A 14,388-nucleotide genomic window follows, 5' to 3' on the forward strand; every position below is an offset into this window, starting at 1 on the left:
TAATGTGTGTATGATGGGGGAGGGGGTAGGGAGGCATCAGCCCTCACTCCTGACACTGAGGAGGAGAGAGGCGACTGGGTAAAGGCCAGGGTGGAGGGAGGATGATGGACGAGCATTTCTGTGAGGAGCGCAGTGGTCCAGCTCGTTTTGCGGTGGGGGCTGTTGTTTCCATCTCCCTCAAACGGAAGCCGCTCCACTGGCAGATGACTTGTCAATGACATCATCAAAGTGAGCCCACTAATTGATTCCTGCTGCTCTGTCATGCCCATTGTTCACTGAGCCCTCCTCGTGTTCCTCTCATCTGATGTTGATTGTTTGATGTTTGTTAAAAAGAGGGGTTCTTTGTGTCCTTGGCTATGCCATGTCCTTTTGTTGAATGTTTTTTTTTACAGAAATGCTCCTCTTTTGACTGTCTGTTGGGACAGAACTGTCTCTGCTGGGGAAAGAGAAGCTTTGTTTTTCCCAGCACTAGTCAATCATACTCCTGCCTCTATTTTTGCCATAGGGTTTTCATTATAGCTCCCAGCTCAAATTTCCACTTCCTTTATCCCAGGCCTCAGATCAATGACCACTCCCACGCTTTATTGTGGGGTACAAATATACTGAATGTCACATGGCTTCCTGAAAATGTTAATCTTACAGTAAAATGAAACAGTGGAGCTCTGGTTGGGCCCCCGAGTGGCGCAGTGGTCTAAGGCACTGTTTCTCAGTGCTAGAAGCGTCACTACAGACCTGGTTTGATTCCAGGCTGTATCACAACCCGTCGTGATTGGGAGTCCCATAGGGCGGCGCACAACTGGCCCAGTGTCGTTCGGGTTAGGGCTTCGCCGGTGTAGGGCATCGTTGTAAATAAGAATTTGTTCTCAACTGACTTTCCTAGTTAAATAAAGGTAAAATAAATATATAACATTAATAATAATACAAAAATACAAATACTACTTTCTAAGGATAAATGTGACATTTCACTATGATTTACGGTTCTGCTACCTACAGTAGCAGTGTTAATTTCACAATGAAATGAGAGAGTGTGTTCACTCATAACTGGAGGAAGAATCTTTCTGCACCAGGAAGTAGTTTTTTTCAACGCTTCTAAATGAGCTCATATTTTATTAACAATGTGAAACTGATAAAAACTGAGGGCTGTTAATGTGCAACAAACAGCCTCTCTGCCCATAAAGCAGCAAGCTGTTTGAGACATCATCGGTCCATACAGACCCCATAAAGTCTTCAAACATCTATCTCTCAGTCTGAGGGTTAGCTAATAGCGAGAGTTACTAGACTTCTTGATTTTGTTTGTTTTCTTTATGCAGACATCACTCTTTTCCACCAGAAGTGATGACATTGCAGATGGAGTTGTTTCAGTTGACCACTCTCACCCCTTCCTCTCCTTCTCTCTCTCTCTCTCTCTCCTCCTGCCAATTAAAACATTTGATTTAATTTGTTTTCCCTTCACCTTGCCCTCCAGAGTAATAAACATTCCATGATGCTGTGGAATTACTCAACTGATTCTGATTCATGGGAGTTTGGAACATGGGGACTTGTTGTAAATCACCTAACAGGATGGTGATGTTGCATCTGAGCAGATCACTTATTCACCATTTCATGAAGGGATTAAATATGAATTACACTAAATTGTTCCTCCGTAAATGTAATGGATGGATAGTCCAGATGAGTAGGTGAAAGACTTCAGTGTCTGTGTTTGTACTGAAGTAAGTCTGAGACTCCCCACCCTTCCTACATCCCACTGAGTGGGAGCAGTCAGACAGTGTTGTCTAGGAGGGAGGAGAGGGAAGCATCCTGCTTGGGGATTTGATTCTCCAGGACTGTCAGGACACAGGTGAGAAATACAGCGTGTATGTGCCGACTGCATTCCTGGTCACTATTCCAGGAACTATGTTCTCTCCCGGCCGCAGGGGGGGACAAGTGTGGTCACCTGGCCCGGAGGACCGTCTCTCTGCCTCCAACCTGACTGTGATGGGTGCCTCAGTGGGAGGGGCCAAGGGCCCCCCTACAACCCAGTATTTCCTGTACAGAGGGAAAATGGCAGATGTGAAACTTGACTTGGGTCCAAGTATAGCTAGAGTGCCTGAGAATTCAAGTCCCTTAAGATGCTCTTGGCAAGCCTGACAATTCTTTATTTTGTCTGTCCTCACCTCTTCCCATGAAAACCGAGCCATCACTTTCTTTTGAAATGATAATATTCTTCTTGTGTATTTCTATCCAGTATATTATTAATTTGTTCATTTATTGTTGTAAATGTAGTTAATTAATTACTTTTAGATTATAACAATTCCGTATTCAAAATATATGTTTATATTAGTGTCTGTGACTATCTGATGTGACTTCTCAAAGTCCTCTGGGGTTTTGTAGACTCAGCCATTTCTCCCCTGCAGCCTCTGCAGTATGTCCCAGCAGCCCTTGTGGTATGTCCCTGCTCTCCCATTCTCCTGTGGTTAGAAACTTCATCCAAATGCTGGATTTGCCTTTGCATGATATTTACTTAAGTTAAACAGCCATCTGTAAAAACAGAGAAATGGATATCCTTTGTATGGTGTTCATGTGAGAAATTATTTTACATAGTGTACATGGTGTCCCCAACTACCCTATTCCTTATTCCCAATAAAAGTAGAAATGGTATAAAAAAAACAATTATTTCCATCAAGTGGCATCACAACCAATCTGATTTATAATCTGACTGACATAGTGACACAGGCCAAGTTTTTCTTATCACTAAGACTGGGTTGGTCTTTATTACATTTTATCGCTTTTTTAAATATAATTGATAAAGTAGAGCTATATCAATGGTTGGATTGGCAAGCTAGAAGCAACCAGAGACATTTGTATTACTTTTACAATCAAATTGGGAAAATGACCTAATAGAGGAAGCCTTACTCAATGAGTCAGTGTTACTGCATAACATAATCAGGCTTAGCAGGACAAGTTATACTCTGATTTGGAACATATATCAGAGGAATAGGGCTGTCTGGGGTCTGTCTGCCAGTCTGTCTGTCTGTCTGTCTATCTTTGTTTGTATGTATGTTTGCGAGTTTTGCGCTGGCATGGTGTCAGGTGAATGCAGGGCAGTTAGGGGCTATAACTGGGTTTTGGGGGGGGGGGGGTCAGTTAGGGGGCTATAACTGGGTTTGAGGGCGTTCAGTTAGGGGGCTATAACCGGGGTGTCGTGACTCGGTGGTTAGGGGTAATTATAGGGCTTGGAAGGACAAGGGGCAGGAGAATGGGTGAGCGCACGGGGCACAACAAGTCTAATACAGCCGTCTCTGTGGCAGGTGGTGTGGATGGAGGAACAGAGACTTGTCTCTGAGTGTGTGTCTGTGTCTGAGCATTTGTGTGGTTGGGTATATGTGTGGATGTGGGTGGGTATATGTGTAGGTGGGGTTGGGTATATGTGTGGATGTGGGTGGGTATATGTGTAGGTGGGGTTGGGTATATGTGTGGATGTGGGTGGGTATATGTGTAGGTGGGGTTGGGTATATGTGTGGTTGTGGTTGTGGGTGGGTGTGGGTGGGTGTGGATGGGTATATGTGTGGGTGTGGGTGGGTATATGTGTGGGTGTGGGTGGGTGTGGATGGGTATATGTGTGGTTGTGGGTGGGTGTGGGTGTGGATGGGTATATGTGTGAGTGTGGGTGGGTATATGTGTGGGTGGGGTTGGGTATATGTGTGGTTGTGGGTGGTTGTGGGTGTGGATGGGTATATGTGTGGGTGTGGGTGGGTGTGGATGGGTATGTGTGTGGGTGTGGGTGGGTATATGTGTGGGTGTGGTTGGGTATATGTGTGGTTGTGGGTGGATATATGTGTGGGTGGGGTTGGGTATATGTGTGGTTGTGGGTGGGTATATGTGTGGGTGTGGTTGGGTATATGTGTGGTTGTGGGTGGGTATATGTGTGGGTGGGGTTGGGTATATGTGTGGTTGTGGGTGGGTATATGTGTGGGTGGGTATATGTGTGGGTGTGGTTGGGTATGTGTGTGGGTGTGGGTGGGTATATGTGTGGGTGGGGTGGGTATATGTGTGGTTGTGGGTGGGTATATGTGTGGGTGGGTATATGTGTGGGTGGGGTTGGGTATATGTGTGGTTGTGGGTGGTTTTGGGTGTGGATGGGTATATGTGTGGGTGGGTGTGGATGGGTATGTGTGTGGGTGTGGGTGGGTATATGTGTGGGTGTGGTTGGGTATATGTGTGGTTGTGGGTGGGTGTATGTGTGGGTGGGTATATGTGTGGGTGTGGATGGGTATATGTGTGGTTGTGGGTGGGTATATGTGTGGGTGGGGTGGGTATATGTGTGGTTGTGGGTGGGTATATGTGTGGGTGGGTATATGTGTGGGTGGGGTTGGGTATATGTGTGGTTGTGGTTGGGTATATGTGTGGTTGGGGTTGGGTATATGTGTGGGTGGGGTTGGGTATATGTGTGGTTGTGGTTGGGTATATGTGTGGTTGGGGTTGGGTATATGTGTGGGTGGGGTTGGGTATATGTGTGGTTGGGGTTGGGTATATGTGTGGGTGGGGTTGGGTATATGTGTGGTTGTGGTTGGGTATATGTGTGGTTGGGGTTGGGTATATGTGTGGTTGTGGTTGGGTATATGTGTGGTTGTGGGTGGGTATATGTGTGGGTGGGGTTGGGAATACGTGTGGTTGTGGGTGGGTATATGTGTGGGTGGGTTACAGAGAGAAGCGTTCTCTAGCTCAACCTGCTTTCTCTATGTATGTCTCACCTCACTTGGTCACACCTGTTCTGTGTGTTTGTTTGTGTGTGGGGGGGTGGGGGGGGGGGGGGGGGGGGGGGGGGTGTGTGTGCTCATAGATGTGGATATACTGGAAAAACAGCTCAGCCCTGACTAGGATTGCAGGATTGCACACACTGCTCCCGTAAGGGAATTGTGCTGACTCAACTCCCAGGAACTTCCTGCTTCTCCATATCGAGCTGAGCGTACGGAAGGGAAGGGAACAGATAAAGATACTGGAATAGAGGGATGGAGGGAGAGGTGTAGAAAGAGGCTGGTAGTTGGGTAGCCAGGTTGAGAAGCAGCTGTAGATCTGTTGTTCTAGACAATGAGTGTCAGTCAGCACAGTCTAGTAGGGTCCCTCCCTCCCACGCCAGGAGTCCCCAGCCGGCCCCTCTGGGTCCTCGTCTGTAAGGGGGCAGGCTGATGGCTTGGGGCTGGAGGGGCCTTACTCACGAACTCTTACACTGTACTCATTCACACACCAGTTATCACAGGGGCAGAGGTGACGTCACTCACACTGTGTAGTATGGCATTACAGCCTATATGTATGGGTTTTCTATTCTCTAGTTACCATCGCCAGTATTAGTGTGTGGGCACTTCTACCTATTTTAGACCTTGCATCAGTGAGAGTTTAAGTTCATATAGGGGTTTGTGACTTTCCTGTTTTGCTCATTAATTAAGGCTGACTGTGTGGGAGGGAGTTTAGAGTATGTGGTGAGGAGGTGGTGGTGCCAGGGTGCAGGTGGCAGGGTACCAGAACTGGGCCCCAGTGTGTTTGTCACTTCCTGCCGGTTGCTGTCTTGCCAAGTGGGGGTGGCTGAGTCACCAGGGGGTCACAGAGGCAGCTGTCACAGCCCAGCAAGGGGACAAGGTGAGGGGGAAGGGGTGAGAGGGGTGCGGGGGAGGCAGCTGGCATGGCTCCACAGACCTGGAGGCAAAAGGAGAGGAGAGGTGAAGGGAACAGGGGCATCTGTCTATGTGTGATTGTGGATCGGAACCTGAAGACTCAGAGCCCAGATGTAGCCCTGCTGCCCAGAGCACAGTATTGTGGGGTTGTGGTGGAGGCTCATGGGCAGATGGGGGTCAGAGGGTGTCGCGCCATGAGGCTAGAATCAGAACAGCCATGAAACAGCATGGTGACTGCCTGGAAATTCACACTTACCACAGGGGGAACCACCTCAACTTACACTGAGACACAGAGAGAGAAAGAGGGATTGAGGGAGGGATAGTCAGAGGGAGAGAGAAAGAGAGAGTCAGATAGAAACATAAAAAGAGAGAGAGTGAGAGAGAGAGCTCAGGCCCTGAGTGGGATCTGAGTCACTCCCACACACTCATGTTTACTGTGTGAATAATACACTCACACACGTCCCAGACACTCATTGATGTAGCATTCCTTCTGCTAATATCATAATTAGTACTGTGTTATATCAGTTGGCTGTTAGCGTTCACACCTGCATTCACACACACACACACACACACACACACACACACACACACACACACACACACACACACACACACACACACACACACACACACACACACACACACACACACACACACACACACACACACACACACACACACACACACACACATATTAACACTCACGAGGTGTGTGAGGACAATGGTCCTCTGTGTGCGGGCTCTCTGCCCTCTGCCCCCTGCGGCTGGGACAGCAGCCCTGCTCTCCTCCTTTTTCTCAAGCTCTCTCTGTTTTTCTTCTACCCCGAGAGCATCCAGATCTGCTGACGAGCTTTTGGCATGTGTCTAAATGAGGAGCCCTGTGCCAACGTGCCTGGCTGCGTCACGCTCACTGCCAGCCACTGTGCCAAGGCTCTGCCAACACACCATAGGCACAGCCTGAACGAGACAACTTCTCCTCCACTCTCCTCTGAGTATACCAGCGTCCTGTTGTCATCCAACATGATTGTTATTGACAAATTCGAAACAAGGCCTCAGAAATATGGGATTTTTTATCCCTCCGGTCACACTGCCCTACTGTGTGATATTGAGTGATTGATCTCCAGTCCCTACATTCCTGCATCTGTTGATTTTAATATCAAAGGCATTCCCTAAGAGCATGATTGTTGTGCAACTGCTTTTATAAGCACATAGTCTCACAGAGAGGCTGAGTGTGACTGGGATGGGATGGGATGGCTCAGCCTCAGGCCAGTTGTGATTGGGTTGTAGAGGGGAGGGAGGGGAGGAGTGGCCCAGTGGAGTGGAGCTGACCTGGGATGGGGTCAGGGTCTCCCAGGGCTGGTCAGGGCTGGGACACCACACTGACCACAGAGCAGTATACAGTCCCACTCATTGTGTGCTTTTCTAATATGATATGCTGTTGCTTAGACCACAGCAGAATGTTGATCAAATCCAAACTTAACTTTGGGACTTTACACTAGTATCCTGTGTCCTCTCTCCCTGTGGCTCCATCTATGGCATTTCTGAGTCAAAGTTGAAATCAAAGTTTATTGGTCGCATACACAGTTTAGCAGATGTTATAGCGGGTGCAGTGAAATGCTTATGTTACCTAGCTCCTAACAATGCAGTAAAATGTCAAGCAAGTACACAAATAATAATAATACTTTTTTTAACAGTGTAACTAAAAGGCCATTCCTGGTCTTACCCTTTCACCCAGTGTTTTCGGCCATCTTTATGGAGGTACTTGGTCCACAGTTGGGTCTGTCTCACAAATCATGGCTGTGGTGGTTTCATCTCATTTCCTGTGTGGATGTGTGAACAGTGGACCTCTCAGGCCAGAGACTGTGGGCCCAACCAGTGGTTGTGTGTTTGTGTTCCCATCTTTGTCCTCATGTCATGGTTTAGGACTCTTGGAGAAGGTGTTTAGTGTGTCTGGGTTAGCTGGGTCCATCAGACTCCATAGTAGCATCACTGGATCCAGATCAGCACACTCAATCACTGCCCTGTTTAGACATGGGTGTTTCATCAATTCAACTTCTTTGCCACTTTTATTCACAATATACCTCTGTGGTATGTTATGTGCGTGCGTGCGTGTGTGTGTGTGTGTGTGTGTGTGTGTGTGTGTGTGTGTGTGTGTGTGTGTGTGTGTGTGTGTGTGTGTGTGTGTGTGTGTGTGTGTGTGTGTGTGTGTGTGCATGCTTGCGTGCATGTGTGTATGCGTGTGTGTCTGCATACACATAATCGTGTGTCAGTCACGGGGGTGTGGGGGATGTGGGGGTTGACATTTATTTCTGCAGAGGAAGTTTGTGGTTAGACCGTTTCTGCGCTCCCGTTCACATTTTTACTCTCCATGTAGCCGTGCTTTTTAAAAGCCATGCAGTTTCTTACAGATGTGGAAGTCATTTCAGCAGTGCTTGTGTAACGACTGGAGGAGTTTTTGTTCTGCATCGAGACGCTGCTGGGTCTGGCCTCCCCCGCCTCGCCCCAGTGCAGCATGAGAAGGTCTAGGCTTGTAAATAAAGCCCCTGTTCCAGGCTGTAAGGAAATAGCCTCTTAAGAAATGCAACAATGTGGGACTGGCCATGTATCTGACAGAAAACCAACAGAATCCACATCTAACACTGCGTGTGTTTGTGTTTTCATTTTCAAATGTATTCATGATCATTTGTTTCCTAGATAAAAAATACTGCATTCCCCAGCTGTAAAGCTGGCGCTGTGTTGCCCTCAATGTTTGTCTGACAGTGTCTACACTTTGGGCAAGGGTATATATTTATTGTCCGTCTGATTAAATCAGCATGAGAACATACCAGAGTTGCAGACATTCCTTCTTTCTTTGACAGGTTCTTCTGTCCTGCACCTGATAACTTGGATGTACATATTTTTTTTCTAGATATATGTACACACCCACACACACACACACACACATACAAACACATGCACACAAACACATACGCACAAACACACAAACACATACGCACAAACACATGCACACAAACACACACACATAGAGTGTATTCGGAAAGTGCTCAGACCCCTTATTGGTCACATACACATATTTAGCAGATGTTATTGCGGGTGTAGTGAAATGCTTGTGGTCCTAGTTCCGACAGTGACTGTGTGCTTAGGGTCGTTGTCCTGTTGGAAAGTGAACCTTCACCCCAGTCTGAGGTCCTGAGCACTCTGGAGCAGGTTTTCATCAAGGATCTCTCTACTTTGCTCCATTCATATTTCCCTCGATCCTGACTAGTCTTCCAGTCCCTGCCGCTGAAAAACATCCTCACAGCACGATGCTTCCACCACCATGCTTCACCGTAGGGATGGTGCCAGGTTTCCTCCACACGTGACACTTGGCATTCAGGCCAAAGAGTTCAATCTTGGGTTCATCAGACCAGAAAAAGTTGTTTCTCATGGTCTGAGAGTCTTTAGGTGCATTTTGGAAAATTACAAGCAGGCTGTCATGTGCCTTTTACTGAGGAGTGGCTTCCGTCTAGCCACTCTACCATAAAGGCCTGATTGGTGGAGTGCTGCAGAGATGGTTGTCCTTCTGGAAGTTTCTCCCATCTCCACAGAGGAACCCTGGAGCTCTGTCAGAGTGACCATCGGGTTCTTGGTCACCTCCCTGACCAAGGCCCTTCTCCCCCGATTGCTTATGAAACATGATGCCTCTGAGCGCAATTTCGAGTCTCATAGCAAATGGCCTAAATACTTATGTAAATAAGGTATATCTGTTTGGTTTTTTTAATGTCTGAAAATCTGTTTTCACTTTGTCATTATGGGGTATTGTATGTAGATTGATGAGGGAAAAAAATATTTAATCCATTTTAGAATAAGGCTGTAACATAACAAAATGTGTAAAAAGTCAAGGGGTCTGAATACTTTCTGAATGCACTGTACATACACACACACGGTCTTGTACAACTAACCTTGTGGGGACACACAATTCAGTCCCTAACCATAAACCTATCCCTAACCTGTACCCTAACCCTAACCTTAACCTTAAAACTAACCCTAGCTCCTAAACCGAATTCTAACCCTAACGCTAATTCTAGCCTTACCCCTAAACCCCCTATAAATAGCGTTTGACCTTGTGGGGACTAACAAAATGTCCCCAGTTGGTCAAATTTCTGTTCATTTACTATTCTTGTGGGGACTTCTGGTCCCCACAAGTGTAGTTAAACACATCCACACACACGCACACACACATCCTTAATGTCTCTGAGATAGATACTGCAGATGAGGGTAACTCCCCACTCTCCAGGGTGAGTGTAATAGGATGAATTGATAATTGATCACTTCCACATTGCCTGAGGATATGACATCTGCCTCGAGTCTGTCTCCTCTGCTCTGCTCTGTAGGGAACTGCCTCGTGGGAAACAGGATGTCACACTGGGTGGCACATGTCTGTCTTCTACTTCCTGCTCTTTATACTGTGGGTGTGGTTGATTGGCGAAGGACATATAGGCCTATACAGTATCTAGCCTTAACAGAGTCATGGCGTCTTAAGTGTGAAAGTGCATGGTTACATTCACTAGTATGAAGGCCCCTTTATGACTACTCTGGCGTGCTTTGGTTAGTCATCCCCACCACTCTCTCTCTTCTCAGACATACTGCCTTGAGTGTGACTTAATGTATCTCATTAAGTCTGCATATCTACCATGTCTCTCACTACTCCTCTGTGTATACGTATAAGGACCCAGGGACCGACATGTTCAGACCTCTCTGTCTCAGCTTTGTCTTATTCTCTGTGTGTCTCAGCTTGTTACTCATATATGCCTTTGTGTCGAAAATCTACCCATGTTATTTGTTCATGAGCACATTCATTTCTGCTTCTTGTTTGTAGTGGTCTTGTGTAACTTTATTATTACAGAGTCTGGGTAGTCTTGACTATAAACACATACTGTACTTAACGTCCTGAGCCAAAGGAAAATACACCTGTGAGCTGCACTGGAGGGGAATATATGGAACACTTATTCAAAGCATTTTATTCACTTCACTGCACTTATTCAAAGCATTTTTCAGAGACTGAGAGCAGCAGATGCATCTAAATGAGGGCCTGGTCCCCTAGGGCATTTATGGGCAAATAGTGTCTCAAAGAGAAGATCAGGATTGTTTTGGCTGTAGGAATCAAACGCTTCCCATGAAGCGTTGAATCCCAGTATTAACCCCCACCCTCTCTCTCTCGCCCTCTTTCTTTCAGGAACTCAAACACACACACCCACACATACACACACACACTCACACAAACACACACACACTCACACAAACATACACACACTCCCCCACCCACACTCCCCCACCCATCTTCACAAACACACTGATTCTCTGTGTGTTATCCCTTAAACCAGTCCCACCCTACAGGCTTCTACCCCCTCTCTCTGAGCAGGCAGCAGGCAGGAAGCAGCCTTCCACCAAACTTGTTGCGCCACACTGCTTGTGTCTATCTTACTCTGTATTGTAGCTATTTTTATTTATCTTTCCCGTGTCTCCATCCTCCCCCTTTAAGTCTATGGCCATTATGTCTATGATAAGAAGGTACAGTAGATTAACTATAACCTTCCCCAACCAATAAACCCCTATGTACCTCTGCCCCCCCCCCCCCATGTGTTTCACTCCCTGCAGTCAAACTCAATTATCTCTCCAGGACACCAGTGACCACTCTACAGGCCATAAACCACTGCAACAGCACCTCCCCTCAACCAGACTCAATCTGCCCCACTCCTCACTCTCCTTTCTCTAAGTTGCATGGTTTGGCTCCACATAAAACCCAATAGGGTTAGTGTTAGACAGTAGGTCAGGGTAAGAGAGTTCCATTCATACACATCAAATAACAAATCATATATGTATACATATAGCTATATCAGATTTTCTCTGATATCACTAAGCCTTCCTGTTAAACCCAGTGCCCTGTTAGTTGTGAGGGTGGATGGGTTGAGCTGCTCCGGTGTATAGAGAAGATATGTCTGTATGTCTACAGTATATCACCTCAAATTAACCTGGGGGAAAGAGGGGTAGGATTTGAGTATAGCTGCTTTTCTCATGTCTGCATTGTTGGGATTCCCCCAATAAAAACTGTGTGTTTAGCCTGATGGAGTTCTGAATGTTTCTTCTGGAAGGACTAGAGAAAGACTGTTTAAATGTGTTATTGATGGCTAAAAGGCCTGTATTGGTTGGGGGGGAGCTCTGTTTAAGTTGTCCGGTGGGGGACAAAAAAGGTGGAGAGGTCCAAAATGATAAAAATATATGTAACCAGACATTCATCTGTTTATTTGAAACTCACTGTCCCATGGTATATGGATTCTCAGAACCACTTATGGTGCACATTTAAGTCCTTGCATTTCATCTCATGCATAACCATGTGCCTGTGCTGTGGTGCAGATTTCACATTAGTTCACATTAATGCATGTAGCCTATATGTCTTTGTCAAACACTGTTATAGTGTGGTGAAGTTTAGTGTAGTTTAGTGTAGTGTAGTTCAGTGTAGTTAGTATAGTGTAGGTTAGTGTAGTGCGTATTAGGTGCCACTTGTGTACTAGATCTATTCAGTTGATAGTGAAAAGATGGAATATTTGCTTTGGTTAATTTAAACCTGTGTAAATCGATTGATTCAGTGCTTTCAGAGGCAGTTGGAATGGGCTTAGTTTTCTCTTTATCCCTGGTGTAAAGTGGAAATGTGAATACTTCTTGCAATGGAACCCTAGTAAAGAACCTGAGGTGTGAAGTGTGGACCTGAGAGAGAGATGAGGGAGGAGAGTTAGTTGCCAGGGAGGAAGAAGTATTGTTTGGTTGGAGAGTCGGGATAGATGTCAGAGTGGTGTGACGACAGAGAGTCGGGATAGATGACAGAGTGGTGTGACGACAGAGAGTCGGGATAGATGTCAGAGTGGTGTGACGACAGAGAGTCGGGATAGATGTCAGAGTGGTGTGACGACAGAGAGTCGGGATAGATGTCAGAGTGGTGTGACGACAGAGAGTCGGGATAGATGTCAGAGTGGTGTGACGACAGAGAGTCGGGATAGATGTCAGAGTGGTGTGACGACAGAGAGTCGGGATAGATGTCAGAGTGGTGTGACGACAGAGAGTCGGGATAGATGTCAGAGTGGTGTGACGACAGAGAGTCGGGATAGATGTCAGAGTGGTGTGACGACAGAGAGTCGGGATAGATGTCAGAGTGGTGTGATGACAGAGAGTTGGAAGAATGAAAGGGGAGAGAGGATATGGTTCTAGGTGCTGACTCACCTGACAACTGGGAACTGGGCTGTTCTGTGAAATCAATAAGTTGTTCATTGTGCAGACAGTATTTGGCCTCTCAGACAGTATGTTTGTAAGTGTGTGTGTTTATGGCTAGGATTGGTGTTTGGGTTTCAGAGTGATTAGGTTTACGTTTGTGTATGTGTCTGAAAGAGGGTATGCGTGTTTATAGCCAAAGCCCGTCCCCTCTCTCTTCCTCCTTCCCTATACTCCCAGCTACAGAAATAAACATCACACACAGACTGACAGACTACAAACTTTGTCTGGAACTGAATTCCAAAGCCTCAGGGATGTGTTATTTCTATGGCCCTGAGCCAAACAGACAACCATATACTATACCCCTTTCTCTGTCTCACACTGCCATGGAGTCCTGTACATGCTCTCTCCCCTCCTCTCTCTCTCTGTCTCTCTCTCTCTGTCTCTCTCTCTCTGTCTCACACTGCCATGGAGTCCTGTACATGCTCTCTCCCCCTCTCTCTCTCTCTCTGTCTCTCTCTCTCTCTCTCTCTCTCTCTCTCTCTCTCTCTCTCTCTCTCTCTCTCTCTCTCTCTCTGTCTCACACTGCCATGGAGTCCTGTACATGCTCTCTCCCCCTCTCTCTCCGTCTCTCTCTCTCTGTCTCTCTCTCTCTGTCTCCCAGCTCTCTGTCTCACACTGCCATGGAGTCCTGTACATGCTCTCTCCCCCCTCTCTCTCTCTCTGTCTCTCTCTCTCTGTCTCTCTCTCTCTGTCTCACACTGCCATGGAGTCCTGTACATGCTCTCTCCCCCCTCTCTCTCTCTCTGTCTCTCTCTCTCTGTCTCTCTCTCTCTGTCTCACACTGCCATGGAGTCCTGTACATGCTCTCTCCCCCCCCCCTCTCTCTGTCTCTCTCTCTCTGTCTCTCTCTCTCTGTCTCACACTGCCATGGAGTCCTGTACATGCTCTCCCCCCCCCCTCTCTCTGTCTCTCTCTCTCTGTCTCTCTCTCTCTGTCTCACACTGCCATGGAGTCCTGTACATGCTCTCTCCCCCCTCTCTCTCTCTCTGTCTCTCTCTCTCTGTCTCTCTCTCTCTGTCTCACACTGCCATGGAGTCCTGTACATGCTCTCTCCCCCTCTCTCTCCCCCTCTCTCTCTCTCTGTCTCTCTCTCTCTGTCTCTCTCTCTCTGTCTCACACTGCCATGGAGTTCTGTACATGCTCTCTCCCCCTCTCTCTTGCTCTCTCTCTCTCTCTCTCTCTTTCTCGCTCTCTTTCGCTCTCTCTTTCTCTCATGTCTCATATGGATATAAACATACTTAGCGATAGGGCATTAATGTATATACACACACTAATTTGTATAAATAAAGTCAGGATTTACTGATTTCTCATAGGAGAGCCTTGGTTTGCTGTCTCTCTGTCTCTCTCCATCCTACAGCAGCCTTGATAAATAAACAGCAACATGGCAGGAAGAAAACATCTCAGTGAGCTAGGCTGGGCCTTGGCTGGGCCTGAG

The 14,388-nt window shown here is 46.9% G+C and overlaps 1 protein-coding gene across 6 annotated transcripts in view; it reads left to right on the forward strand.

Annotated features, from left to right (window-relative positions):
- The window catches only part of LOC129867108 (core-binding factor subunit beta), a 34,844-nt gene that overhangs the window by 12,615 nt on the left and 7,841 nt on the right, over positions 1-14,388 (forward strand). The gene's annotated exons all lie outside the window — the stretch shown is intronic.

This window comes from Salvelinus fontinalis, chromosome 12 (genome assembly GCF_029448725.1).
Source record: "Salvelinus fontinalis isolate EN_2023a chromosome 12, ASM2944872v1, whole genome shotgun sequence".
NCBI lineage: Eukaryota > Metazoa > Chordata > Actinopteri > Salmoniformes > Salmonidae > Salvelinus > Salvelinus fontinalis.